General features: G+C 54.2%; 2 long non-coding RNA genes across 3 annotated transcripts; one reads left to right on the forward strand and one right to left on the reverse strand.

Annotated features, from left to right (window-relative positions):
* The first annotated feature begins 7 nt into the window (after positions 1 to 7).
* LOC117796043 lies at positions 8 to 8,331 on the forward strand. 2 transcript variants are annotated; one of them, XR_004620377.1, is made up of 4 exons: positions 8 to 321; positions 1,695 to 1,756; positions 7,977 to 8,149; positions 8,273 to 8,331. It is a non-coding gene; the product is annotated as an uncharacterized LOC117796043 (long non-coding RNA). The 2 variants fall into 2 exon arrangements; XR_004620378.1 differs by lacking the exon at positions 7,977 to 8,149.
* Positions 8,332 to 17,509: 9,178 nt separating this feature from the next.
* LOC109491179 lies at positions 17,510 to 20,928 on the reverse strand. The gene is made up of 3 exons (XR_002144511.2): positions 20,398 to 20,928; positions 18,597 to 18,768; positions 17,510 to 17,926 (listed from the first exon to the last, which is right to left on the reverse strand). It is a non-coding gene; the product is annotated as an uncharacterized LOC109491179 (long non-coding RNA).
* Positions 20,929 to 21,042: the final 114 nt, after the last annotated feature.

The raw sequence follows: 21,042 nt of genomic DNA on the forward strand, positions 1-21,042 counted from the left end.
CCCCCGCCTCTGCCTCCACGGGGCCCCCATCCCCACCCCCACCCCCGCCTTGGATGGATGGTGGGGTGAATGGATCGGTGCTGTATCAGTTGACGCCCTTTTCGCTTCGAATGGTAGAAATACTGACAAGTGTGGTCATATGACCTTACGGGGGCTTGTTTCTCTCCCCTGACAGGAAGCCGGGAAGCGGGAAGATTTCTGTTAGTTCAGCAGCCCAGGGGTGTCAGCCAGCATCTCTGTAACCAGAGGGGCCTTTCCCTCATGGTCACAGGGGGTTGCCATAGCTCCAGATGTTACATCCATGTTCCGGACTGAACAGAGGTGGGAAAGGATAGTGATGGAAAGGTCTCTTTTTTTTTTTTTTTTTTTAAGATTTTATTTATTTATTCAACAGAGATAGAGACAGCCAGCGAGAGAGGGAACACAAGCAGGGGGAGAGGGAGAGGAAGAAGCAGGCTCACAGCGGAGGAGCCTGATGTGGGGCTCGGTCCCAGAATGCCGGGATCACGCCCTGAGCCGAAAGCAGACGCTTAACCGCTGTGCCACCCAGGCGCCCCGGAAAGGTCTCTTGTATCATGGAAACAAAATGCCCAGATGCTCCCCAGTTGGTCTCCAGCTACACATCACTGGCCAGAACTCTGTCTCAAGGTCAGCAGTGCTGCAGCACAGCTGGAGAGTGGGCACTGGGCTTTGCCGGTGTTTATGGTGAAAGAGAAGAGAGCAGGTTAACAGCTGGGGTGACCTCTGTCCCTGGGGCTGTCCAGTGTCTTTGATGGTTCCCACGTGGTGCATCCCACCTTCCCACTCAGAATTCAGGGGGACCACCCAGGCCTGCGTCCCTTGCCACATTTGACGTGGCCTGTGAGGGGGGGCCACACCAGTGGGCTGCTGGGACAATGCTTGTTGAATCCGGTCTTGGCAAAGGCCGTGCATTTCTGGGGCTGGAGGTGGTGGAGGCAGCAGACCCCTCACCCAGACCAGTTGTTCTTTTTTTTTTTTTTTATTTAAGATTTTATTTATTTGACAGGGACAGTGGGAGAGGGAACACAAGCAGGGGGAGTATGAGAAGGAGAAGCAGGCTCCCAGCGGAGCAGGGAGCCTGATGCGGGGCTCAATCCCAGGCCTCTGGGATCATGACCTGAGCCGGAGGCAGACGCTTCACGACTGAGCCACCCAGGCGTCCCAACCAGACCAGTTCTGGTAGGGGATCTGGACACCGTTCCTGGAAGCTTAGCCCAGTCCTCGAGCCATCTTACAGCTCTTTATAAGCCCACATGTACTCAACCAGTGGATTCTGTTGTCTGCAACCGTATGGGTTGGGTTGTGTCCCTTCAACCGTTATGTTGGAAGTCCTAATCCCCAGGACCTGTGACTGACCTTTTTTGGAAATAGGGTCTTTACAGATATAATCAAGAAGATGTTGTTAGGGTGGACCTTAATCCACCATGACTGGTGTCTTTATAAGAAGAGGGACATTTGGACTCACACACACGAGGGGAGAGGCCGTGTGACAGTGGGGCAGAGACCGAAGGGGTGCAGCTGTGAGCCCAGGAGGGCCCAGACTGGGCCACACCGGAAGCTAGGAGGGCAGCCCTGCCACACCTTGATTCTGGATCTGGCCTCCAGAATGTGAGAGAATAAACTTCTCGTGGTTTTAAGTCCCCCCCCTCCCCGTGTGTGGTCTTTTGTTCCAGCATTCCAGGAAGCTTGACAGCAGCCCAGAACCCCCGCCCAGTCCACAAACCGCAGTGTTGGGGTGAGTGGAAAGGGGGGTGGGTGGGCGTGTGACCAGATACCAGGCGGTGGGGTTGCTGTAGTGAGGAGGCTTCCCACATCCTTAGACAGACAGTCAGCTGGCCCAGACTCTCCCCGTGCTTTCCAGGAAGCAGCAGAGCTACCAACCCTGGCAGCTGCCCTCACCCCCGGGGGGGGNCCCCCCCCCCCGGGGGGGGGGGGGGGAGGAGACCTTGGCCCCAGGAGGCCCCGTGTTCACAGTGAGATGAGTGGTCTTCACCCCCCATGGCCCCTGAAGCCGAAGAGAACCTTTGCTCTTATGCTCAGTCTGGGGTGGGCACTGTCCCCGGGAGGGTGGGCCACAGCTCGCTCAACCAGGTCCTGCGGGGTGAAATCGGGCACTTCAAGTTCCCAAATGAGGGCTCCTGGGGGAAAGGCTTGGTCCATTTGGAAAGCTGCGCAGATGGGGACAGGAAGGGGGTGGAGCGCTGGGTCCCGAGTCATCCTCAGGTCTCTCAGTGGCGAGCGCTATGCTGTTGCTCTGCGGCAGCGTGGAACCAGATGTCTGCGAAGGGAGCTCCCCTTGCTCCTGGAGTTTGGGGGTGCTCGCCATCCCGGGATGGTCTCAGCATCCAGGGCTCTCTGCATGGGGGGAGGGGTTCTCAGCATCCGGGAAGTCCACTCAGGATCCCGAGGGTACTCAGCATTGGGGGCTCTCTACATCTGGGGTGGGGGTAGGGGTGGAGGGCGCTCAGCATCCCGGGGACCCTCTCAGGAGGCCTCCGGGCCTCGTCCCTGAGACCAGCGCGCCACCTGGCGGCCCCGAGCCGCAAAGCACCCTGCGCGGGACCCGCGTCTCTCCGGGATGCGCGGGGCGGGGGGCTTCTCCGCGCAAACCCCCTCCGCATTGAGATCATGGAACTGAGGGAGAGCGCCGCCCTCTGCGGCTGGCGCAGGTGCAGTCTGGGCTCCCGCCCTGCGGGCAGCGGGGGTCTGGGGGGCCTCTCCCTGCGCGCGGACCAGGGGTGTGTGAGGCGGGGCTGGTCGCGGGGTTTCCCGGGAGAAAGGGGGAAGCGCGGGGGCTTTAGGCGGTGCTTAGGAAAGTGGTTTTGTGTGCAGAACGGAGAAGGGGGATGGCTGCCCTGGTGCGGGGCGAGGACGAGGCCTGGATTCCCCCCTCCCCCAAGCAAGCGGTAAAGGCTTTGGTTGGGCGACCGGGTGTGGAGGGAGGGGCGGCGAGGCAGGTGGCCAGGCCCGGGATCGGAGGGACAGGGACGGTGGGGAGGGGGTACCAGGGCTGTGACCTCGGCTCTGGCACCGGTGTTGGGGGAACAGAGAGGCCTGGGTGGGGCCTGGGATTTGAAAGGGGCCAGCACAGACCTGTGTGGAGGCCGTGGGGGTGGCCACCCACCGGGGCCGGGAGTGTGGGTGGGACGGGGGTTCCAGTGGGAGCGCAGGGGGTGCCTGGAGAGGCAGCCTCGGTCTCTGCGGGGGCGTGGCGATGGCAGGCCTGGTTTAGGTGGGGCCCCGCCAGGGGTCTCTGGGCAGCTTGAAGGGGCAGCAGCCCCAGGAGGGCGAGCGGGAAGGGAGGGCAGGAGCTGGAGGGGCTCCAGTACCCCCAGGACTGCTGGGCGTCCTCAAGGAAGCCTCCAGGGCCCGTACCCAATCTGCCCCCTGCCCCTCTCCCCTCTGCCTCCTGTCCACCTACTCTATTTTCCCCCAAACAGTCACTGCAGCCTCTCCCCCAAAAGCTACTCCATCTAGGGTCTCTAGAGGGGGACTCTCCCCCGGAACCCAGCATACACGTGCCCAAGACACTGTTTAGGGGTGCCCTCAGGGGCCGTCAGAATCCCTCCTGGGGAAAACTGCCTGCATCCTCCCTGGGGGACCCATCGAGGTGCCTGGTTGCAGAGGGACAGGTCACAACAGGGCTTCCTGGCCGCTCCCTGTGCCCTGGCAGGAGAGATCTGGGGACCTGGGTCCTCTGTGAGTCGGGGAGGTGGCTGGTTTGGAGAGGGAGGGCAGGCAAGGGGAGAGAGACCTGGTCACAAAAGTCTCAGGGGCTGCAGAGCAGGGGGCAGCCCCCTGGGAGCCAGATACACATCCTGATACACTCCCCCTCTGTCCCTTCACCCTGACCTGCCCGGGGTCCCTCCTGGCCTTGGCTGCGCCCAGGATAGAGTGTTTATATTTGTTTAAACAATTGTTTAAGCTTATTGTGTGTGTGTGTGTTTAAGATTTTATTTATCCGTTTGTGAAAGGGAGAGAGAGAGAGAGAGCGTGCAAGCAGGGGGAGTGGCAGAGGGAGAGGAAGAAGCAGACTTCCCGCTGGGCCGAGACCCCCCCCCCCAGGCCATGGGACTCCATCCCAGGACCCTGGGATCATGACCTGAGCTGAAGGCAGATGCTTACCTGACTGAGCATGTTTTAAACTTACATGGATGGCAGTGTTAAAATCATGCTGACTCTTTATCTCCCGTGTTTGCCTTGAGGCGTGACTTACATGCAGTAGGGAGCCCATATCTGAGGTGGACAGCTAGATAACGTGGACATGCGTAGACAGCCCCCCAACACCCATGTTCTCCAGCCCCGGTGCACACCCTTGCTCCGATTCCCTCGGTACAGACCCCGGACAGCCGCGTCTCACCAGCTCCGCCCGGTTCTGAGCCTCCCGTGAAGGCGCTCGGGCAACATGCCCTGTTCGGCATCCAGCTTTTTTCCACTTGATAAGATACCCCTGAGATTCAGTACGTGTTGCACGGAGTCAGTTGTTCCGGACTGCTCCGCAGCCTTCCACGAGGGACGGCCCGCTCTCCTGTCCGTGGACCTGCGTCTTGTTTCCAGTTTGGGGGGAATGGCACTAAGACCGCTCTGATGGTTTTGTCTGGGTTTTGGTGGATAAAAGCACGCTGATTGTATCTTTCGTTTACTTTTTATCGTAGTGTAATTTATATCTAAGAAGGACACAGGTCTTTACTGCCAAATATCTGTAAGATATTGGGTTTGTTACATTTATTTTTTATTTTTTAAAAGATTTTATTTACTTATTTGACAGAGAGACCAGGGGGAGTGGCAGAGGGAGAGGGAGAAGCAGGCTTCCTGCTGAGCAGGGAGCCTGATGTGGGGGCTTGATCCCAGGACCCTGGGATCATGACCTGAGCCAAAGGCAGATGCTTAACGACTGAGTCACCCAGGCGCCCTGTTTGTTTGTTTGTTTGTTTTCCTTAAAGACTTATTTATTTTGTGTGTGTGTGTGTGTGTGAGAGAGAGAGAAAGAGAGCACGCGAGTGCAGTGGGAGGGGCAGAGGGAGAGGGAGAGAATCTCAAGCAGACTCCCTGCTGAGTGCAGAGCCTGACTCAGGGCTCGATCTCATGACCCTGAGATCTTGACCTGAACTGAAACCAAGAGTAGGTTGACTGAGCCACCCAGACGCCCCATGTAAGATATTGTTTATATGCAAAGCCTGTAATTCCACTTTTCATTCTTTTTAAAACTTTAAAAATTGAGATATAATTCACATATTGTGAAGTTCACCCCTTTAAAGGGTACAGTTCACTGGTTTTTAGTGTTCACAGAGTTGAGCCAACGTCATCCATCACCATGATCTAACTTCAGTACATTTCATCACCCTGGTCCCACGCGCAGGCCCTCCCCCTCCCCACTGGACAGACCGCTGTTGTTTATCCGTTCATCTGTCCAGGGCGGTTGGGTTGTTTCTGTTTGGGGCTGCTGTGTTGGCACTGTGTGAACACACATGCACAGGTTTTGTGTGGACATATGGTTTTCATTCTCTCGGTTATATATCCGGAAGCTGGATTTCTGGATCATATGGTGGCTCCCTGGTTAAACTTTCCAGAATGCCTGCATTCCCAGCGGTAACGTGCGAGGGCTCCAGTGTGTCTGCATCCTTGCCAGCACTTGTTACTGGGTGTCTTTGGACGAGAGCCATTCCAGTAGGACCGAAATGGTATCGCCTCGTGATTTTAATTTGCATTTCCCTAACGACTAATTACATTGAGCATCTTACCCTGTGCGTGTTGGCCATTTGTGTATTTTGTTCACGTCCTTTGCCCATGTTCTAATTAGGCTATTTGTCTTTTGCCTATTATCCAGTTGTAAGAGTTCTTCATGTGTTCTGGCTGTCAGATGCTTATCAGATATGAGGATTTGCAGATAATGTCTCCCATTTCATGGGTTGTCTTTTCATTTCTTAATACTGTCCCTCGAAGCATAAATATTGCTAATTTTATGGAAGGCAAAGTTACCTATTTCTGTTGTTGTTGCTTATGCTCTTGGCATCATGTTGACACTTGCGTCTGTGTTTTCTTCTTAGAGTTTTATGGCTCGAGCCCTTACGTTTAGGTCTTTGATTTTTTTTTTTTTTTAAGAAAGAGAGTGGTGAGGGAGGGGCAAAGGGAGAGGGAGAGAGAGAGTCCCAAGCAGGCTCCACGCCCAGCACAGAGCCCGATGTGGGGGTTGATCTCAGGACCCTGAGATCATGACTGGAACGTAAATCAAGAGTTGCACCCTCAACGGATGGCACCACCCAGTCACCCCATAGATACATTTTGGGGTAATTTTGTACATGTTGTGAGGCAGTGATTCAACTTCATTCCTTTGGGTATAGAAATCCAGTTGCCCCAGGAGCACCCACTGAAGGCTTCTTCCCCCACGGCACTGGCTTGGCACTCTTGCTGGAAATCAGTTCAGCATCAATGCCTGGGTTTACTTCTGGACTCTCAGTTCTGCTCCGGCGATCCCATCTGTACCGTCCCGTCAGTGCCACACCGTCTGAATTACTGTAGCTTTGAATACATTTTGAAATCTGGATGTGAGAGTTCCCTCACTTTGTTCTTTTTAGAGTTTGTTTTGGTTATTTGGGGTCCTTTGCATTTCCATGAGAATTTCAGGATCAGCTTGACGGTTTCTCCCCGTCTTCACCAGCATTTGTGGTTTTCCATTTTTAAATCATGGCCGTCCTTGTGGGTGCACAGTGATGGCTCGTTGTGGTTTGACTTGCATCTCCCTAGTGACTAATGATGGTAAGCATCTTTTCATGGGCTCATTGGCCATCTGATGTCTTCTTGGAGAAATGTTTTTTCCAATCTTTTGCTTTTTTTTTTTTTTTTTTCCGTAGGCTCCATGCCCAGTGTGGAACCCAGCTTGGGGTTTGAACTCGTAACCCTGAGCTCAAGACCTGAGTTGCGATTAAAGTCAGAGGCACAACCAGCTGAGCCGCCCAGGCGCTTGTTTATGAGTTGTTTGTTTCGTTGCAGCTGTCGGGTTGCAGGAGCTCTTCATGTGCTCTGCATATTAGTCCCTTGTCATCATAATTTGGAAATATTTTGTCCCAGTCTGTGGGTTGACTCGTCCTTTGATTCAGAAAGTTTTCTAATTTTGATGAAGTCCAACTTGTGTTTCTCTTTGGTTTCTTGTGCATTTGGTGTCACACTCAAACCGTCGCCAAATCCAAGGAGGCTTTACTCTATATTTTGTTCTGAATTCTACAGTTTTAGTTTTTCAGTTTAGATCTTTGATTCATTTTGAGTTAGTTAATTAGTTACTTAATTATTTTTATAATACGCTCTGTGCCCAACATGGGGCTTGGACTCATGACCCCACAATTCAGAGTCACGCCCTGAGTCCGCCAGGGCCCCATGAGTTGATTTTTGATTATGACACGAGGTAAGGGGCCAACTTCATTCTTTTGCTTGTCAGCATCCAGTTTTCCCAGCACCATCTGTTGAAAAGACTATCCTTTCCCCATTGAGTGATCTCGGCACCTTTGTCAAAACCCGATTGACCATACGTGTAAAGGTTTACTTCTGGGCTGTCTGTGCCATTCCACTTGGTCCATGCGTCCGTCCTTATGCCGGTACAATACTGTTTTAATTACTGTAGCTTTGCAGTAAGTTTCAGAGTCGGGCAGTGTGAGTCCTCTAACTTTATTCTTTTCCAGGACCGTTTAGTCTGCTTAGGGCCCCTTGCAATTACACGTGAATTTGAGGATTGGCCTATTTCTGTGGGAAAGGCTTTTAGAATTTTCATGGAGATCGTGTTCAATGTGTCGATTGCTTTGGGTAGTACTGACCCCTTACAGCATTGAGTCTTCTGATCCGTGAGCACAGATGTCTTTCTGTTCATGTAGGTTCTCTGAAATTCCTTTCAGCCATTGTTGGCTTTCACCAACTTGCGTAGATTTATTCCTAAATATTTAATTCTGTTTGTTTGTTTGTTTTAGGGAGAGAGTGTGTGCATGCCCGTGTGCAGGGGGAGGGGCAAGAGGAGAGGGAGAGAGAATCCTGAGCAGACTTCCCTCTCAGCGCAGAGCCTGAAGCAGGGGCTGATCTCACCACCCTGAGGTCAAGACCTAAGCAGAAATGCTGAGTCGGACTGACTGACTGAGCCAGCCAGGTGCCCCATAAATATTTAATTCGTTGAGATGCTATTGAGGTTGGAATTGCTTTCTTAATTTCGTATTCTTTTCCGAATTATTATTATTATTATTTTTAAAGATTTTATTTATTTATTTGACAGAGATAGAGACAGCCAGCGAGAGACGGGACACAAGCAGGGGGAGTGGGAGAGGAAGAAGCAGGCTCATAGCTGAGGAGCCTGACGTGGGGCTCGATCCCACAACGCCGGGATCACGCCCTGAGCCGAAGGCAGACGCTCAACCGCTGTGCCCCCCAGGCGCCCCCCGATTTATTTTTTTTATCTTAACACTTACTACTGCCTAACATTTAAATATATTTTTTGTTCATTTTTTGTCTTTTTCTACTAGAATAAAACTTTGGTAAGGGCTAGAGCTTTGATTTGTTTCCTTCCATCGTCTCAGATCTTAAAACAGTGTCGCGCACACAGTTCAGTACGTAATCGTTGAGTGCATTCATGAGCGAAAGGAAATGTTTGTCTATATTGGCATTCGGTCTGTTGACCAGAGTTTTTCCCCTTGTGCCATGATAAAGGAGGCTACACTAGGCATCTGTGAACATGTTTTCTGCACTGGAGGTTTTATTGTCATGGCAGGAATTCTCAATCAGGGCAGTGATATCCATATATGACTTAAATAAATAAAAACTTAAAAAAAAATTTGTTTCTTGTCACTTACCAAAAGCCTTTTCTATATTATAGATATTCATCATTTGTCTGTTGTCTGCTTTATAAATATATATGTTTTTCCAAATTTACCATTTTTTTAATGCAATCTCTACCCCCAGGGCGGGGCTTGAACTCACAACCCCGAGAACGAGAGTCACACGCTCCAGCTCTGAGCCGGCTGGGGCCCCTCCCCCATTTACCATGTTTGTATTGAGCTTGTTTGTGGTTTCCTTTTCCACACAAAATTTAATATTTCTTTTTTTTTTAAAGATTTTGTTTATTCATTTGAGAGAGAATGAGCATGAGCAGGGGGAGGGGCAGGCAGAGGGAGAAGCAGACTCCCCGCTGAGCAGGGAGTCCGATGTGGGACTCGATCCCAGGACCCTGGAGTCATGGCCTGAGCCGAAGGCAGATGCTTAATGGACTGAGCCACCCAGGCGTCCCCAAAATTCAATATCTCTATGGAGTGAACTATATCTACCTTTCCTTTATAGTTTTAGACCTGGCTTGGGTTAAGATGCTTTTCTCAACCCTGGATTATATATGTGATCTGTTTTTTCCCCCAATTCTTTTCATTTCTGCACTTCGTGATTGAATCAGTCTGGTTTAGGCGCTGACATGCAACCGGAAATCTTCCTACAGACGGTGGTCTCGCTGCCTCAGCACCACTTACTAAACAGAATCTTCCCTCCTCTGCTGTCCTGGGCGAAATTCTCCTGTACGATAAGGACGATTTCTCGGACTTTCACTCTGGTCCAGGGGTTGGTTTGTCTCTTCCTAAATGAGTTCCACATTGACTGGATTATGGTAGCTTTAAAAGTTGACCTGATATCTGGGAGGGCCCTTTTGCATCTGTCTGCTTTATCCCCTTTTGCCCTTTTCTCAGCTGTTCTGGGCATTTATTCTCTTGCACGCGTCTTAAGATCATTCCAGCCCCTGCAAAGACTTTCTTTGTGGCTAACTGGCATTGCTTTCCTTTGCTCCGATCTCGCTCTGTGCTGTTCTGTGAGACTGTAGAACTTTCTTCGTTTAGGTCCTGGGCCGTCCTTACTGGTCTCCTTAAGTATTTATATTTCTGTGTCGCTGTAACAAATGGGAGGGATTTTCTCATTTAAACACTCGTTATTGGAATAGAAAAAAATAGAAGACTGATCATTCCATATGCTTCTTTTCTTGCCAAATTCACCAGATTATTCTATTAATTCCGGTAGTTTTTACTAGAGTGTCTCAGATTCTCCAGGTCAAGGATATCACCCTCAGAAAGAGGTGGCTTTGTAATTCTTCTTTCCCAATGTTGATGCTGATTGCCCTACTTCCATCTATATTCATAAGTGGGACGGCAGTCTTCTCATTTTATGTACCATCTGTTATCAGCTGGGCGGGGGGAGGGGGAGGTCCACCTTTCCCTTTGGGCAGAATAGGGTCAGTACTGCCCCTCCTGCATTGGCCAGCCTCCTTTGCTCGCCACCTGGTCTGGTCCCTGCAGGACAAGCCAGCGGCTCCTGCCCACCCATCAGGAGAGGTCCTTGCTCACCTGGAGCCAGGGGTCCTATGTGGGACAGCCCAGGGTGTGAGTGTGAGCCCCCTCCTTGTGGGCCTGGGGGCTGAGAAGGAGAAAACTAGAGCCCACTGTTCCAGGGCCACGAGGAGCCAGGCCGGCCCAGCTGTTGGGAGCCGGGTCACCATCAGGGTCGTGGAAACTTCCCCAGCCCAGCTCACCTGTAAGTGCAGGTGTGGCATGCCACCCACGGGGATAAGGCAAGGCCGGGGCTTTGCAGGGGCATACAGTGGTGCTCAGTCTTAGACATATCCCTCCCTCCTGCCTGGGGCTCCTGAGCCCAGGCCCTGCCTCCCTGCACCCTCCCACTCTGCATCTGCACCTCTCTACGGACTGACCCTGACTGCAGGCTCCCCCATCCTGAGAAACCAGTGAGGCCAATGAAATCCTGCCCTCCTACTGTCCCCGCCTTAGCCACCTCCGTCCCCCTCCTGTCCCCACACCTCCCTGACATCCCCGGCCCCAGCGTCTGGAGCCTGCTTGCTGGCCTGACCCCCGTCTTGCTTTCTGCAGTCTGTGCTCTTTGGCTCTTCCAAGTTGCCCAGGACTGGGGGAGGGGCACAGGATGCCAGCATGGCAGGCACGTTCCAGGAACCCTGTCCCTGTTCTCTGCCCCGGTGCACCAGGCAGAGCTGAGCATGGCCCCATGGTGGGAGAGTCAGGGGCTCACAGAAGGTCGGGCTGCGAGGAGTTCTGCAGGACCAGACGGGCCCACAGGCTTAGGACAAAGCTTTCCAGGCAGGTTCCCGGACTCTCTGACACTGTGGGGGTGCTGCAGTGCCTCCCCTTGGTGACCCCCTGGGGGAGCCTTCATAGCTGTCTACACCCCAAGTCTCCCTCTCAACTCCAAGGAGGAGCTCTGAGCCAGTCCAGGGCTGAAAAGGACGAGCACGTTGGCTTTGGGACCAGGGTCTCCACTGTGGCTTCGGGAACTCAGAAGACAAGGAGGTAAACTGTTGTCCCTCGGGGGCCCTCCGAGAAGGTGGGGGTGTGGCCCCTCTCTCATAGGCAAAGAAAGCACACATTTAAACATCTTGTCCGGGGGCGCCTGGGGGGTTCAGTTGGTTGGGCGTCTGCCTTTGGCTCAGGTCGTGATCTCAGGATTCTGGGGTCAAGTCCCGCATGGGGCTCCCTGCTCAGCGGGGGGTCTGCTTCTCCCTCTGCCCCTCCCCCTGCTCATGCTCTCTCCCTCTCTGTCACTCATTCAAATAAATAATAAATAAAATCTTTAAAAAAAACAAAAATCTCTTCTGTCCCCACTTCCTGGGGCCAGTTGTTTGCACCTCGCCCCTCCCCCTGCCTCCAGATTGGGTCTCCCAGAGCTCCTCTTCGCCCCTGCCGCTCTTTGCCCCTACAGTTGCCAACCCTGCCAGGCGAGGGCTGTTTCTGCCCCCCCGCCCCTTCCCTCCCTCTTTCTGGGCCGGTGCCTGGTACAGCGTCCCACAGGCCCCACGCCACATCCAGTCTTTCTGATGGCAGGGTAAGGAAACTGAGTCACGGAGAAGCCATGTGACTTGCTTCAAATCCCAAGCTGCTGGGTGGGTCAGGAGCGTCCACTGGCCCCCTCCTCTGAGACAGCTGGGCCGCGCTGGACGTCCCGTGCCTCTTGCTCTGGTGGAGGGCTGTCCTCAAGGGATGCCTCTTTGTGCTCAGACTCCTTCCCCCGCAGGGATGGAGTTCTGGCAGTGGGTTTGTCCAGTGGAAAGGGCTCTGTTGCTCCAAGTTGGGAAAGTGCCTCAGAGCAGTATGTGTGGAGGGGACCTGCTCCAGTGCCCGGGTCCTCAGAGGACGGTGAAGGCAACGACCCAGCCACCGTGCACGCAGCGTCCCTCTGCGGCCCACCGACGTCAGCCCCTCCTCGCCAGCCGCGCCCTCAGTCTGGGTTTAACCAGCTGGTAGACAAAGTGTGACAGATGGTGACGGCAGGGCTCGTCCAGGGGCTACCGGGGCAAACAGCAGGGGCAGAGTGAGGGGGGTCGGCACGTGCTCCTGGGGGATGAGGCCTTCGAGCCGGGACAAGGGCAGGCTGGGAGCCAACAGTGTGCACAAAAGCCCGGAGTGCAGGGGTGCACTAGAGCTTTGGATGAGGCTGGAGAGAGAGGCTGCCTTGGGGGAGCTTCCTAGGCTCAGGTTTGCGCTACGGCCCCAAGGGCCAAGGGGAGCTAGTCTGTGTTTTGGGGTGGCCACGTTCTGCTGGGCAGGGACAGGAGCCAGAGCGCAGGTCGGGAAGAAGGGGGGCAGGAGGGAAAGCTCCCCGCCATCTGCCTGCCCTGCGTCCCAGGACCCGAGGGAACAGCCGCTGTCTTCTGGAATGGTCTCTGGGGAGGTGGGGGGCTCTGACCCCATATAAGGGGAGGCTGTGGGTCTTCTGGAGAAAGCAGGGCTTCTCCTTCCCCACCCCAGTGGCTCCCCCTCTTCCTGAAGCTGCCTTCCCTCCCACAGGCCAGGCCTGTCCAGACCCTGCTCTCCCCACCTTGCCTTCAGCCTGGCAGTGGCCAGCACCCTCCCCCACCCAGAGTGAGGACTCCCTGTTGTGGGGACACTCCTGGTCTGTAGGGTGTCCCAGCAGCAGACCCCGCGGTGAGGACCACAGTGTGTGGTGACAGGGCGGATGAGGGAGGTGGGGTGGGCAGGCAGCCCCAGCGGGCCCCGGGAACCTCTTTACCAGAGTAGCTGTGGGACCGAGCCGGGGGCTTGCCTCCCCGGAACCGGGGCTGTGGGTGCTGACTCCTTCAGCTTGGAACTGAGAGCCTCCCCTCCACGTGTCATCCGGGGCTAACCAGCTCCTGCACATATCCATCAAGCTCTTAATTTCAGTTACTTTATTTTTAATTCTAGAATTTCCATCTCACTATTGTTTTCCTAGCTTCCAGGCCTCCGGTTGAATTCTCCATCCTGTCATTTACTTCTTGAATGTTTGAGTCATAATTATTTAAAAATCCACGTCTGATAGCACCAATATCTGGACCACCTATGAATCTGTTTCTTTTATTTTTTTCTATTTTTTAAGAAAGATTTTATTGGGGTGCCTGGGTGGCTCAGTGAAGCATCTGTCCTCTGCTCAGGTCATGATCCTGGGGTCCTGTGATCAAGCCCCACATTGGGCTCCCTGCTCAGCGGCAAGTCAGCTTCTGTTTCTCCCTCTGCCCATCTCCCTGCTCATGTGAGTGCACTCTCTCTCTCTCTCAAATAAATTAAAATCTTTAAAAAAATAAAAATAATTTTATTTATTTGAGAGACAGAGAGTGAGGTGGGGTAGGGCAGAGGGAGTGGGAGAGGGAAACCCAAGCAGACTGTGCACTGAGCGTGGAGTCCAACTAAGGACTGGACCCCATGACCCTGAGATCACGAGACAAGGAGTAGGAAGCCCAACCGACCAAGCCCCCCAGGCGCCCCTGCTTTGTGCTTTTAAATCAAGCTTTTGGAGTTGTTTTTGGTGCAGATATTTCATCAGAACCGGAAACAAGTTTTTGCTTCCTTCTGAAACTTTACTTTTGGACGTATGGAGTTTCACAATTGTGATTAAAAATTAAATGGTCTAATAAACTATAAAGACTGCTATAGATTTGATGGGTAGATGGTAAAATTAATCTACCAGATGACTTGATGTAAGAAATTATTAAAATTATATACATACTGTGTGTTTTAATTTTATAACAGAATAATGAGAGAAATAAGGTTGCATTTATTTTTTTTTAAGGTTGCATTTATTTTGGTAAGAAACATATTAAGAAAGAAAACGTGTCAAGATAGAGTATTTTTCTTTTCTTTTCCTCCTTGTAAAATTTGACCTGAGAGCAAAAACCTTAATCAAAACGGTCTGATTCCCCTGGCGTGGGGTTTCTGGGTGGGAATCGCACACTCGGCTCAGCACTAGCCCAATTCCAGAAGTCTGAAAACACCAGTTCATCTATTACAAAGGAGACCAGCAAGCACACGTACATCTTGTTCTGATACTTGGGAGTGGGTCCTTTGGTTCTGCCTGCCTCTGGGAGGCTGCAATCACTTATCTTTACTTGGAAGAACTTGGATTTCTGCCTCATTTGATTTGGGTCCATTGTGAGGCCACCAAACCTTGCTACATTTTGTTCAAATACTCCCGTTTGAGCCATGGAACCAGGAGGACGGTCTGCGTGGCAAATGCACTTGGTATGCAACAAACACTGAATGAGGGTGCTATGATAAGTGCGGATATTGTAAAGCAGGGTGCCTGGCTAGGGGCAGGGAGCAGGCGCAGCGGGCAGGTGCGGCGGGGACAGGGTCAGGGGAGGTGCGAGGCTCCAGGAGCTGGTGTGGGGTGGCTCACAGGTACTTATGCACAACGGTCTCTACAAATGCTGTTGTAACACATTTTAAAAATATGTCGGCTTTCCTTAAAATTTTTAAAACTGTACGAACAGCCCGTGTTCATGAGTCAAAATACAGAAAAGAAATAAATGTAGAGTGTTAAATAAGTATAAATATATAAAAATAAAATATGAATCGGAAACATGAAGCAAAAATTCCATTATGTGAATCAGAATAAAGAAGGCATTTTGCTTAATAAAATGCGACATTTCAGTATCTTAACAAGCCTTTGCTTAGGGAAGACGTTTCTGCCGCTCTTCAGTAAAAGATCAGATTCGGTCTCCTGACCATGGAGGGGACGTAGGGTACCCCAGCAGCCCCTGCACCTGCATGAGAGGGCTGAGGCCGTGAGCGGGCTGTGGAAGGTGAGCAGAAGCGGCCCTTGCTCTCTGAGGGCCGCCCTGAGAGAAGCCCCCCCGGGGCGGGAGATGGTCACCTGTCTTGTCCACCAGGGGAGCTACAGGGCTGTGGACAAGTGTCCAGGTGTATTGGGCCTGGGCTCTCAGCAAAGATGGGCTCTGTGTTCCAGCCTGAGGTGCAAGAGAGAGCAACACGGCTTCCCGACTGCACGATGNTGGGGGAGGTGGCAATGAGGGTATGGATGTGGGGGAGGGGCAGGGGGGCATGATGTGGGGGGCAGTGGGACATGGATGCTGTCTTCCCCACTCAGGGATCCCCTGTGCAGGGGTCACTTCTGGGAGGGGTGCGGGCAGACACTATGCCCTTAAGGGGGGAGGCTTAGGGACAGCCTAGGGGGACACTGCCTCACAGCTGCTCCCACCCCACCCTCAGCCCCTCCTGGGGCTCCTGCCGGTTCTGCCCCAGCCCAGTGCCCCGCTGCTCCCACGCCAGCCCCTGGAAGGACTGATGGCCCCCCTCCCACAGCAGAGTGGTGCCCCCCTTGGGCTGCTGGGTCTCAGCTGGGGCGAGTAATTAATCATGGACTCAATGCAGCTCGGGCTGTGTGGGCTCTGGCCTCCTGCTGTCTGCGGATAATACCTTCAGCCACGAGGCTGAGTCCAGAGGACTGGGTCTCCAGGAGGCCAGCAAGCCTGGGAGAGTGGCCAGGGGGCCTCCAGGCCTCTGATGGGAAGTGAGGCCAGTGGGGAAGGCTCTGCCCGGGTCACCGTCTCCAGTCCCCGAGCACGGCCCCTGCCCCAGCCTCTCAGGCAGCAGACAAGCCCACAGAGGGCTCCCTAGCTGGGGGCCAGTGGGCCCAGGGCCTGCAGACAAGCGTGGTTCCTGTCCCCCACCCTGGGCCAGACAGGCCCCTGCAGACCTGGGCCGCCGCACAGTGGGTGCAAACGAGCAGGTGTCTCCTGGCCTCATCTCTAGCAAGGCCCGGCGCCTGGCTGCAGCTGACCTTTGGCTTCTGGTCAGAGACAGGGGCATGCAAGGCCCAGACTGACCGCTGCAAAGGGAGGAACCTGTGTGGTCCTTCTGCCCGTGTGTCAGGCACCCCGTGTCCTGTCATGTGCCAGCATTGAGGCCACCTTCTGCGAGCAGCGCTGTGCCCAGTGGTCAGGCTGGAAGCTTTCAGTGTCCTGATGCTAGCAGCTAACTGCAAAAATCCAAAAGGAAGGGGACAGTTGCGGTATCACAGGGGCCCCCCAATCCCCCGCGGAAGACAAGGCGGCTGGGCTGACAGAGGTTCCGCTCATGTGGGCTCAACCAGAGGCTCCTGGCCCGAATTCTCGAGAGTGGGCTATGAAGCCCAGGAGGAGGCTGGTCCCAGCCCTGACCCCACCTGGTGGCTGTGGAGCCTAATGGCTTCAGAGGGCCAGCGGGTGCTGGGGCTGGGGACAGGCCACCCCGGTTTCATCTGACTCTTCCCCTGGCTCCACTCCCACCCCTGGAGGAAGGGGTCTGCACACTCCCCCCAAAGCTGAAGGAGCCGGGTCAGGCCCCTGCCTGACTTTGAAGCCCGTGTCCTTGGCCCCAAGCCCACCCAGCCTGCGGGATGCCCCCGTGATGCGCGCACGTTCTGCGGGGCACTCACCCCTCTCTGGACTCTCTCTTCCCTAACAAATACAGCGCATTTTGTCATCTTTAAATACAGCTTCCTGGTTTCAGAAATGTCAAGCAGAGCCAAGGGTAGACGGTGGAAACAAGGTCTCCCTGCCCCCGGTTCCCTTGTGCAGAGACCAACACCGGGACCAGACAGCACAGAGCAGGGAGAGGGGCTGTGGATTCACTGCGAATATCAAAGAGATGGGTCTGTGCTCCCTGGGCTGCTGCTGCGTTGCCCAAGGCGGGACAGGGTCCAGCTTCACTCTGGGCTGCCCTGTGTGCACACACGGTCAGGCTGTCTCTAGCTCAGCCATGGGGGGCAGGGCAGGGCAGCAGCCGGATTACAGGGCTGGCCGGGCACCGTTCCCACCCGAACTGCACACTCCCATTCGGGCATGTAACTAGGGGTGCCTGTCTCTCCACCCCTCCCCTCCTGACCCTTTTTGAGACTTCCCTAGTCTCCCTGTAGGGGAAGATGGCTACTCCAGGGAGCGTGCACATGCATTTCTCTGATTATGGGTGAAGTTCAGCATCTTTCAACCAACAGCTATTCCTGTTTCCTTTTGCACGCATCCAGGCTGCTTGACTGACAGGCTTCCTAGGAGACGTCAGCCTTCACCTCCCGAGTTTACAAGGGTGCTTTGTTAGGGAGCTGGCTCATCGTTGAGCTTATGCACTACAAAGTTTCCCCCAGTTTGTCACACATCCTTGGACTTAAAAGGTTATATCTATGCAAAATGTTGCAATTTGTAATTTAATTAGATTTATAAACTTTATTTTTAATGACTTCTGCATTTGTAGCATGCTGAGAAAAGCCTTCCTCATCCTGAGACTATTAACGTCTCCTGTGTCTTCTCGGAATGCTTTTGTGGTTGTGGGGTTTTTTTGCACTTATGTTTCTGAACCATAAGGATTTTATTGTGGTGCTAGGAGTCCGATGGCTGCCAGTCGTCCCAATACGCTTAATTAAATAACGCCCTTTTCCGGTGGATTTTAAACGCCAAATAATCTTATAGGAAATGATGGCGCAAACCTCTAATCTGTGTGTCCAGCGAACTGCCCGTAACAAAATGTTCTGGTTGGCTCTACCCGATTCGGCCCTCCCTCCGCAGAACTAGAACCTTCTGTTTCAGACTTTTACAGGATCTTCTGCTGCTTCTTGTTTCCCTCTTGCACTGTGGTGGATAGACATAACATACAGTTTAGCGTCCGGACCATCTCTTAGGGTAGAGCTCAGGGGCGCTAGGCACATTCGTTTCATTGTACAACTACAGCCACCACCCATTTCCTGGACCTTTTTCATCTCCCCGAACTGAACCTCTGTCCCGCTGAACACTCACCACCCCATTCCCCGCCACCCCCAGCACCCACAATCCTTTCTGTCTCTGTGACTCTGACTGCTCTAGGGACCTCATGTAAGGGGAACCACACAATATTTGTGCCCTTGTGAGTGGCAAGTGTCCTCAAGGTTCATCCATGCTGTAGAGAAGCCAGGATTTCCTTCCCTTTTACGGGTGAAAAATATTTCCTGGTAGGGATGGATCCCCTTTGGCTCATCCATTCATCCATCAATGGACACTGGGTGCTGCCACCTTTTGGCTACTGAGAGTAATGCTACTGCGAGCATAGAGTTGCAGACGTCTGTTTGTGTCCCTGCCTTCAGTTCTTCCGGTGAAATCTCAGATGTGGAATGACTGGATCATATAATAACTCTATTTTTAAGTTTTTGAAGAACGTCCAGACTGTTTCCCAGGGCAGCTGTACCATTGTACATTCCCACCAACAGTGCCCAGGGTTCCACTTTCTCCACATCCTTGCCAGTACTTACTTTACCTATCTACCTACCTTTCTTGATAGTAGCTACCCTAATGGGTTGAGCTGGTGTCTCGCTGCGGGATATTCTGTGCCGCCCTAGGACAGATGATGTTGGGCACCTTTCCATGTGCTCGTGGCTGTCTGTGCACCATCCCTGCGGACATGCCCATTCCAGCACCTTCAGCCTATTTCTTCTTTTTTTCTTTAAGATTCATTTATTCATTTGAGACAGAGAGAAAGAGAGAGAGCAGGGGGAGGGACAGAGGGTGAGAAAGAGAGAGAATCTCAAGCTGACTCCGCGCTGAACGCAGAGCCCAACACAGGGCTCCAACCCACCACCTCGAGATCAGGACCTGAGCCAAAACCAAGAGTCAGATCCTCAGCCGACTGAGCCCTTCGGCCTGTTTCTTCTCTGCACGGACTCTAGAACTGATGCGGTTATACAAAACATCTTGTACCTACTTTTATTGGCTTGTATTCAATGTATAGATCCGTTTGGGGGGACCGTGGCCCCACTTGTCCTGTTTCCCTTTCCCTCGCTCCTCTCTGGGTTCCTGGCTGGGTGTACCTCATGTTTGCAGGACATTCTCCCTGTGGTTGCAGGTATTCCCCCATATCTGAGGGTGCCTAAAGCTGCCCCCTACATCTGTCTGAACCCCCGAATGTTACCAGACAGCTCTCCAACCCTGGGTCAGACTCTCAACTGCTGACCCTGGCACATCTGGTCAGCTGTTTTCCAGGGACAGCAGCTGCCCAGGTGACCACTGGGAACCATACTCCCCCCCCCCAAGCTTGGAGGAAGTCAGGATCCTGGCAGGAGACTGACACAAAGAGAGAAAAGGACTTTTATGAAGGGCCATTTGCCAAGCTGTGTACAAGGGGTAGGTGCAGCTCTGGGGCGGGGGGGGGGGGGGGCTGGTCCCAGAGCCCTGAGAAGGTAGGAAAGGGCCACTGGGAAGGGGCTGGGGCCTCAGGGAGAGGGTAAGTCTGCGTCCAGTAGGGAGTTGGGGAAATTCCCCAACCTCGGGGCTGGAGGCCAAACTCACCCGGAAGCCAGTGGGGGTGGGGGATGGGGCCACAGATGTAGTGGAGCTCAGGGCCGGGTGTAGAGGGAGGAGGGCAGGTCTTGGGGGCAACCGGCAATACCCATTCCAACCTCTTCCCTCTCCTCAGTCCCCACCTTTTGCAGCCCAGGGCCTCTGGCTGGGTACCTGACAATTCCCACCCCCCCCTTGGACACCCAGAGCTCTCTAATACCCCCATACCCCCACCAAGGCAGGTCTCGGCTGGCATCAAAACCTCCTGCCGCGCCACGTCGTCCTTGGGATGAAGTCCAAACTTCTTGATCACCCAGCTGCAGGTCCCACCCCTGGCCCGCTCCTCCCCCGCCACTTCAACCTCCGGTTCCCTGGCCTCAGTGTTCCCACCAGGGGTCCTGTTTGCGAGCCAGCCCCCGTGGGCCTCCCGCTGCCTGGCGCACTCCACGCTCTCTCCTAGGCCCCCCCCCCCGCAGGTGGGTTTCCACCTGCATGGTAGGTGCCTGAGGCTCCCTTCCATACTCCAGGATGTGTGCCCCCCTCTTCTTGAGCTCACCCCCAGGTCAGGGCCTGGCACGTGGGTTTCGCGGGGACTGAGGACTATCAGGACGGACTGTCGAGTGCCCTCGTCGGGGCGGCAGCAGGCACGGGTGTACGGCGGCCATCGCAGCTCCCGCTGTCCCGGCCACGAAGCCCAGCCTGCCCAGTACAGCCCCCTCCCAAACCCTGCTCCCAGGCCTTTCCTCCACTGCCGCTGCCCACCCCCGAGCCTCTGCTCAAGACCTTCACCATACCTGAAAGGTAGGATGCCGGTAGAGCAATCCCTCCGCGAGGCGTCTTCCCACGCTGCCCCCGCCCCAGCGTTAATCCCTTTCCCTCTCCCAGCTCCCCGTCACCCGACACCAGCAAGCAGCCTTTACCCCAGGAACGGTGAGCACCTCCAGGGTCCCCAGCCCCACCCCGCCCATCGGCCTACGCCACCGTGGACGCCCAGGACCCCCAGCCCCAGCCCAGCCTAGAACGCCAGGTGTCTAGGAGCTGGGGGCGCGGGAGGGAGGGATCCGGTAGGACAAGGTGGGCCTCTGGGACTCCCTTCCCCTCTCCCAAGCTCCACCCTCATTTGGGCGTGCGGGGCTAAAGGTTAGGGGCGACGGAATGCTCCCCCAGCTGGGTTAAGCGTTAACCCGCGGGCTCAGGGCCAGCACGCTGGGCAGCTCTGGGCCCTAAGGTTCCGCCTGGCAAGCGGGGACGGGTCCCCCAGCCGAGGGCGGGGACGAGACTGGGAGGGGAGGGGGTCTGCCGGCAGGGTGGGAATTAGTGACGAGGGGGCGGGCGCGGGCAACCTAGTGGTGGGCGCGGGGGACTGACCGAGACATAAAAAAAAAAAAAAAAAAAAAAAAAAAAAAAAAAAAAAAAAAAAAAAAAAAAAAAAAAAAAAA

This window comes from Ailuropoda melanoleuca, chromosome 14 (genome assembly GCF_002007445.2).
Source record: "Ailuropoda melanoleuca isolate Jingjing chromosome 14, ASM200744v2, whole genome shotgun sequence".
Lineage (NCBI taxonomy): Eukaryota > Metazoa > Chordata > Mammalia > Carnivora > Ursidae > Ailuropoda > Ailuropoda melanoleuca.